The sequence below is a fragment of the Odontesthes bonariensis genome, chromosome 19 (genome assembly GCF_027942865.1).
Source record: "Odontesthes bonariensis isolate fOdoBon6 chromosome 19, fOdoBon6.hap1, whole genome shotgun sequence".
NCBI lineage: Eukaryota > Metazoa > Chordata > Actinopteri > Atheriniformes > Atherinopsidae > Odontesthes > Odontesthes bonariensis.
Genome location: NC_134524.1, coordinates 13200314 through 13209216, shown reverse-complemented (window position 1 = coordinate 13209216; position 8903 = coordinate 13200314).

Below are 8903 nucleotides of genomic sequence, written 5' to 3'. Positions count from 1 at the left end.
GCTGCCAAAAAACAGCCCACACATCCAAACTGTTCTTGAAATAGAATTACTGTGGGAAGGTACCCACAAATACTGCATGAGTCCTGTCACATGTCATGCTGTTGTCGCAAAACAACTCAAGGTATAAAGGAGGTTATCACCAAATTAGTTGGACTGATAAAGAGGATAGAATTGGCCTTTCCATCTCCATTAGAACTTCTACTATAGCGCAAAGAAAGCATGATCTATATATGAAACAGCCGTACATTCATAGACCACACAGACTTGATGCAAGGATGCACTGAAATAGAAAAATAGCAGCTAGCAATAAACACTAATAATCTTGTAGGGAGGCTGGTTTTGGCATCCTCATATAAATAGATTCTGAACTTTGGTTTTCAGTTTTGGTCTGATGGAACTGCGTAATAATGAGTCATGTTATTTCAGTAATGGTGTTGCCACATTGCTGAATTTATAACCCTTTTAATATGGCAGAAGATGGCAGGAACGACAGGAAAGGAGGAAGACGATTTTTATCTGAAAAAGGAAGAATGACAGTTCCATTACCTGAGAGTCGAAGATGCTGCATGCAATCCAACAAGTAGACTTTTTTTCCCCCTTTTTTCATCCAATGAGTGCTTATCAATATTGAAGGCAGGCCATTTTGAACCATCAGTAGTGAGGGCTCCCATCGATCACACCATGAAAAGTCAATCATGGTTTTCACTAATCAGAACCCGCAAAGATTTATGAGTCACCTTCGGACTGCGCTCGCATGAAGCACTGTGTGAACCATCGTACTGTATCTAATGAAGTGAATCTCCTGCAGGGTTATGACAGTATTGATGAGTTCTCACTGTAGGAATTGAACAACATAACCCAACGCAAAACACACACTGGAATACTGACCTTAAGTGACAAACTTGTAGTGGTGAAGGGGGAGCAGCAAAATACAGCTTAAAACATTATTTTCAACAATAACACCAGAACATCATCCAAACTATAGCCTGCCATGAGCATTTTTTGTATTAATCATCTCAGTTTGGCTCAATATAGTTTTGCATTTTCAGTAATGTTTAAGAAATAAGTTTTTCAGCAAGTTTATATTTATTTGAAAAAATTACGCTGGTTGTTCATGAGCAACCAATTGCTTTCACAGTTTTTCAGTGATTCAAGCAGGATAAATTTTATTTTTATATTTTTTTATTTAGAAGGTTCAGAATGCTGGAGTTGATTTACAGACACAAACTAAAAAAACTTAAGGATGAAGGAAATTTCAAAATGAACGCACATTAGAATTTATGGGGGAGGTTGTAAATTACTTTAATAGTGTTCTTTCATCTTTATTGGTCGGGCACCAAAAGTCCATTGTGCATGTACAAATTTAGACCTGAAAGAGGCTTACACCACTTCTCTATGATTAGGGACATATAAAGTCAAATTAAGTGAGTATGTGGACACTCTGACTCAAGTGTAAAAACATTTCAGAGAACAGAGGAATTTGTGATGCAGTGATCTAGTAAACAAAGACCATATTAAAGACCAAACAAATGATCAAACCAGCATTTTTATGAACCCGCAAGCCGCAACTACTCCATTAGAACTTTTCATTTGCAAAAGAAATGAAGAAGTGCGCTTGGATCTTAACCGGAATTGGCAGTAACAAACATTGCCCTTGTTACCTCACTCCATAGATATTCACACCATGTATATACTGACTGGGGAAAAATGTCTTCAGTTAATATTCTAAAAATAACTATACTGGTACTACAAAATTATGATATTATTGACAAGTTAACAAAATTTGAATAGCCTAAATTGTGTTCAATCAAACTCACATTTTTAAATGACACCTCAGACTAAAGAATTTCACTGATTTTTCACAATTATCTTGGCAGCTTGAGACTAAATCAGTGTGATTACTTTAAACATAAATTCAAGATGAATTGGTACTGCTTCAGGCCTGCATTGATTAAGCAGTTTGGTAGTAAGTATTCAGGTACTATTATGATTCTCGGCTCCGTGGTGATGAGATCTTCTACAGGTGTGCTCTTGGATGTATTTCCAATACTGGGTCCAGCATAAATCAACCACAAACCAAAGAAACAAACCATTCCAGTGAATGTACTAATCGCTCCAAAGTTTTAACCATCTGACTGCTGTCAGCAGAAATTACACCGGTACTGTATGTCTTACATATGACTGATAGTTTGCTCAAAAGCATGACTTATCATGTGCTGATGGGAGTAACTGATGACAGATTTTTATAAAACCCAAATAATCGTTTGTCATATTTTTCAAAATGGAACACACTTGCATTCTGACTATTTACAAATCGTGTTCATGCAAAGAGCAGGTTTTTTGTTTGTTTTGTTTTGCATGTAATTGGTGATAACTTGTTGATACCGAGTAAATGGTGTGCTGACATTTCCAAAGTTTCGCCCAAGCATTGGTATATTTATTTAAAGAAGACAAAAGAGATATGTCCTCATTCATCCTCATAATAACTTGGTTGAGACCTACATGATTCCAAGAACCTTCCTTAAGATTCCTAAGATGCATACATGCTTTGAATATTAAACTGTGAACATAAGCAGAGGCTTTTTTAACTATTAAAGTCCTGGTGTTTATATTTAAGGGTAATTAATCAGTCATTGATTAATCAAATAAGTAGGTTGTGGGTGGCAAAGCAATTACCTAACAGCATGACTGTTTCTGGAAAAGCCTCTGTGCAGATTTTCCTTGTGCCTCTTCTCCAGGTGCTCCAATTTTCCTCCCACAGTGCGAGGGCATACATGTTACTGCAGATCAATTTGTGCTGGCCAGCTAAGAAAAGTTTCCAAACCCCACAATCCTGACCAGGATGAAACGGGTTTGAAGAATTGATGGATGATTATGTGCCACAAGTGCATATGAAGAGGTTTCTAGCCTGAATAAAAGAAAATAGGAGTAAACTGTGGACATCTATATAAGCATGATATTAAATTAAAAAGTTAGGTTCTTAGGTGATTTAAATTCAAGGCAAGGCATCTTTATTTATATAGCGCATTTCATACCACAGGCAACTCAATGTGCTTTACATAAAGACAAGGCATTTAAAAGAACAGCATCAAGCAGCAATTTAAAGAGAAAAAAAAATAGAATAAAATTAAAAACACAGTTAAAAGCAATCAAAGAAGAGGGGAAAAAGAAAGATATAAACTCAACCATAAGCACACCGAAAGAGAAATGCTTTTAACCTGGATTTAAAAGTGCTTACAGTTGTGGCTGATTTCAGTTGAAGTAAATTAAATTGAAGCTGAAACACACAAATGGGTTCCTGACAATTCACCAGAATGCAGGACATTGTATTTGATGCTCCCAGTTACATTTCATGTACAAAACAATTAAAAGTGCTTTACATAAAATAAAAGCATTGCAGCAGGGAGTGTAAGAAGCATTAGAAATACATAAAATATATATATATATAAAGAGAAGGGAAGACCACTAAGATCGACGTTGAAGAAGAAGAACAGAATTTTATCTACAGCACATTCGAGAAAAGTACTTTAGGGAAATTCAGTCAGGGAAATTATTCAACTGAGTCAGTTGTTCAGTCCAATGCGATGACATTGCTAATAGTTCTCAAATAAAATAAGCCATTAAGAAGTATTATTATTATTTAATTTTTTTTTTTTTAAATTTGCACATATTTACACATTCCAATTATATGCCAAGCAGTAAACAATGAAAATACTAAAACCATGGGATTGATCGTGTGGCTGATTGTTACACTTTATAATTAGCTAAATTGTGTGTGTGTGTGTGTGTGTGTGTGTGTGTGTGTGTGTGTGTGAAAATGTCTGTTTTTATTTTGTTTTTTTTTTACTCTGAATCATCTCAAGAAAGGACTACTTACTGATTTAGCATTTCATCTTAATTGCACCTGACGTAACAGGTGTAGGCACTAAAAATCCACTCTACTGCGAGATTTTGTTTCAAACTATACAGTATATACATATAACTCCCAAAATGATTGAAATCCATACCTTGTTCTTTCTTGTTCTTTGTGTGTGTTTAATTTTAAGATGAAGCAAAACAAGTATGTAAAAAAAAATTTGAGTTTAAAATGACTCATTCACCTTTATATCGTTAGGCAAGAAGAGCTTGTTCTGTTAACCTTGAAAATATAAGCAAACATAATTCAGCTGAATGAAGAATTCAACAAACAAGCCACAGCTTGGTAGAGTGAGTTTGTGCCTCTGTTGTTGAGCAAAAGCCGCAGCAGAACATTTTCCTGGATTTGAAACATGACTGTACAGACGCCAATACAATAGGGTGCCGGGTCTGATTATCATTTAATCAGGAAATAAAATTCAGTTTGTTGCTCAGTAGGGCTGCTCAATGTATGAGAAAAATATCAGAATATCAAAATGCGCAATATCAATATCGCAAAGACAGTCGCAATCTCACAAAGACGTGTAGACTTAAAACAGGACAACCACAGGCGTATTAATGAGGGCTGCATTCCACTTACAGGAAGTTCTGCTTTTGTGCCTGTTCTACAACTAACCAGCATCCACAGGTACAGAAGTGGATTGTAGCCCTTCTTAATAAGAATTAGATTAACTTAATGAAATTTGAGTATTCATTTAAATAATACAAGTGATATTGTCAAAATCTTCTAGTCAATTGACTGCGCAACTTGACCAACTGGTATCCTAGTTTGATTATATGACACATAAATTTCACTATGCCCTGGGAGTTTTATTTTTGAAAATGACCACATGTTCCATGGTGTTCATGTGTCTAATTTCACATTATGTGCCCTACATCAAAAGTGCTGCTTTTCCATATTTAGCAGAACGCTGCTTCTTGGATTCTTTGGGAAAGTTCTGAAGTGTATGCCGTGTCCTTAACCTGTTGCATCTCGGGGGTTTCTAAACAGTAATTTGCATAAGAACCGATATGATTTTGTCTCCTTCATTCTTGGCTCCTGGAACCTACAATGCCCATAACGGAAGTTGATTATAGACAGTTTGATTACATTTTTGGTTCTGTTGGCAGCTAATCTAGCCCCAGGCAATAGAGGGTATGTATTTGACGTAATCAGGCACTCAAATTATGCCTCATGAAGTGGCCAAAAAGACGACTGACTCAGTTGTCATGGATTGTTTGACTGGCTCAAAAACACAAAGTACAATTAAAATTGGGAAGACCTGTTGTGCGATTGACTGTATCGACCGATTCAGGAAGAAGTCTGAGTTTTTCTTTGCACTGAGTTTCCATTTAACAGACTTCCAAAAGGTAAAGAGAAGAGAGCCAAATGGGTTGCTGCCATTAACTGAGACTACTGGATTCTGTCTCAGGCTGGATATGCAGTGTACAATTTGTGTCCATTATGTTAAATTTTAGAGTAAGAATCATTATTGAACAATATTTCAACAAACTCAAACAGGCTTTCTACCTGCTACCATATCTAGGTGACTGAAGTGTTTTTACGGAGGGGAAAAAAGTGCAACAACTCATTTTAGTCTACCTGGTAGATGAGGGTCAGATGTTGGCTTCTTATAAAAGCTTTAAAATGACATTAATGGAGTTCATTCTGAAAAGGAAATTATAATTATGGTTCAAATTTAAAGTTTACTTCAGATTTGTTCAAAAGAAGTTGTTGTTTTGATCTAAACCACACTCCTAACCTGCCTTTATAATCCTGATCCCCAGCTTCACAAGTCTGTTTTGCCAATGCTATAAAACTACCTTTGAGTTTTCAATACAGAAGTTTAAATCGTATAAAGCGTTACTACAAATCTGTCAATATCCAGAAAAAAAATTCAATTGGGGTCTTCGTCACCTTAATTTTGCTGACAAATCCCTCTTTAAAGTGTGACCAGGCATCCAGACTTTTTTTTTTATATGCTTTCAGGCTTTGCTTTATGAATTTGCCTGGCTTACAAATGAGGTACATATCAATATAAGGCAACTGGATTTCTGGCCAGATATTAATGTTTACAATTCACACATTTTTTTTTTTGATGGGTCTCAAGGATCCCTGTGTAGACCGACAGCCTTTAATTTAAGATGACATTCTCTTGTTAAACTCCCGATAGCATGACTTTTGGCAACAGTCATGTTGAATGCTTTGCCACTCAGTGGGACGTGTCTATGCTTGTCCATACCCTCTACAACATAATGTAAAGATCAGACGGCCTCTTGAGTTTGACAAACCTATTTTTTGTAAACTTGTGCTCAGATTTTTTTTGCAGTTGAGTTGAAGCTGGCAAATGTTGTTCTTCTACAGTTTATCAGACTTTGCCGCTCCCAACAAAAGGCTTGATCCATTTTTTTCAACATTATTAGGTGGAAGTCCCAAAGACTAGAAAAATACCTTTTGATGTGCATAATTAGTTGAGTTGCTCTTTGATGACCATATGAAAAATGCTCGTATGATGGCACATTAATAAAATCGGTGCTTGTAGTGAAAACAAGATACATTCAGTTTGACCTTTTGACATGAAGCAAACTTGTAAGTTATTGTTGAATCACATCTGTGCTCAAAATCTTCATGTAGAATTTTCTGTTTAGAATAACGCTGTAACTTATCAGAATCTTAGAAGTAAATACAGTGTTGGCTAATATCCCTCAACGGTCTGAGACTGTTTGTGTGTACAGGCACATAAGCCTATTTGCCAAAGGGCAGACTGAGTAAGATCGGCAGGTGGGCTAAATAAAAGCCATATTATTGGCGACCAAAAAAACAATCAAATTAAAGCAAATGACACCTTTTCAGAAAGCCAGCACGGGGTCTGTCAGCCTGATGGAATCCTCATTTCTATGGACCATTTGGCAGAGAGTTGCACCCCTCTTTACCTCGTTCTGCCTTAATGGCCACACTGACAGTGACATGATATTCCACATAAAAGGATCCAAGAGGAGCAAGACGGGGTGCAAAACTTCCATTAACGTGATCAGAAGTTGCTTTGCTTCAAGGCCTTGACAGGATTGCCCATTATTGCCTTTTCTGTTTTCCAGTTTAAATTGTTTTAATGCTGTTACAGAGATTGTCTTTCACTGCACAGTGCATTTTGCTTTGAGGTGTGCCTGGTGCTTTAATAAAGATAAAAATGACCATGTCATTTAGACTTTAGCTGCTACATTAATAGTCACAGAATTGAATGATTATGATTTTAATCACGATGAACGATCACCCACTATCCATCCATCCATCCATCCATTATCTATACCGCTGAATCCGTCGATCGGGTCGCGGGCGGGCTGGAGCCTATCCCAGCAGTCAATGGGCGAGAGGCGGGGTACACCCTGGACAGGCCGCCAGTCCATCGCAGTGATCACCCACTATTTACGTTCATATTGTAATCATGTTAGAGTGCAGAGAATGGAAGGATGGTTAAGAGGAAGTAGTTTCTTAACTGGTGTTTTATTTCAGTCTGTATTTCATGAGCTTTTTTTCTTTTTACATACATTGGGACATTTAAAGCATGCACATTTTTATGTACATAAGTGCACTCAAAACTCCGTAAACACCTCAGCCTTGTTCCATTGGAACAACTTCAGCAGGCTAATTATAACCGTCAATCATTGCTGTCTCCTCATTTTTTTCCCCTTAAACCCAGACGCCCCTTTGTGCCCTTGCCCACGCTGCCTAGAGACAGATTAGCTACTGTATAGCGAGAGGCAGTGAAGGGAAGAGAGGAGATTCAAGAGATATTGATGGGCACACAGTTTGCATTGATGGAGATGGCTGTCTGCAGTTGCTCCTGTTCGGTGTGCTGATGAAATATTTGCTTGAAGACATTACTATAAGCTGTGGATTCATAAATGTACAGATGCAGATCTAGAAAAAGTGATGGTATTGGGAGAATACTCTGTTTAGCATTTTTAAAATTGGATCATATTATAAAATAGCTCATTTATGGTTTGAAACCCTTTTTATATTGTTTGTTCTTTTCTGCCAAATTAATTTAGCCATTTTTATCTGTTAAAGCCTGGTAAAGACCATAGTAATGTTCAACACTGAAAGACATCAGTTAAATGGAGGCTGTACTAGTAGCTTCTAAGTTTCTGTATTCTACCTGCCAGATGAAATCCTCTCTTACCCCACTGTTTTTGTGGCTTATCATTACATTCTCTACACCTGGGGGGCAGTGTTGTCTTTCCTCGTCTCAGGTTACATCTGCTCTTGCTGTGATACACAAGGATGTGGCTGAATTTCATTACCCTTTTACCATATTGGTTGTTCCTTATTGTTGGGGAGGGTGGAAATTGTACCACCAACCCCTATGTGGAATGTGATTTGAGACAAGCAGGTGCACAAAATACATGAAGATCATGTGTTCAAGATGTTTACCCACGATTTATTCCTGCCACATATGACTTAACCCCTTTAGTAGTTGTATCATGTGTTCCATTTAAAATTTGTATATGTTTTTTTTTTTCTTTTTTTATCCTAGCCAAGAAAAAACGTTTTAATTTTAGCTCCTGATTAAAACTTAAAATTGTGAACAACTAGAGTAAAAAAATAATTTTTAAGAAGATTGGGTGTGTATGTATGTATGTATGTGCATTTTGTGTCATTTTAGCAGTAAATTGCTTCAGTCATAACCTGCCCCAGACAGAACAAGATGAAGGTCCAGGAACTGTCTCTCCATCTTTAATCATTGCAACAACCATTATGACTGCTGGAACAGAACTGATCAGAAAACTCAGCCTGCTATCGGCATCCTGCAGTGGCTCCACTGTGGATACCATTAGATGATAAACACCTTTTACTATCAGAACCCAGGCGTAGTGCAGTACAATGTCCGAGAAAATTTAACTCTGAAATAGCACGAGTAAACTTGTTGGATAGATTCAGTAACTAACTCAAATGTGAACTTAATTCTCTTTTATTTTCGTCATCATACACAGAAGACCAAACTCAGCTT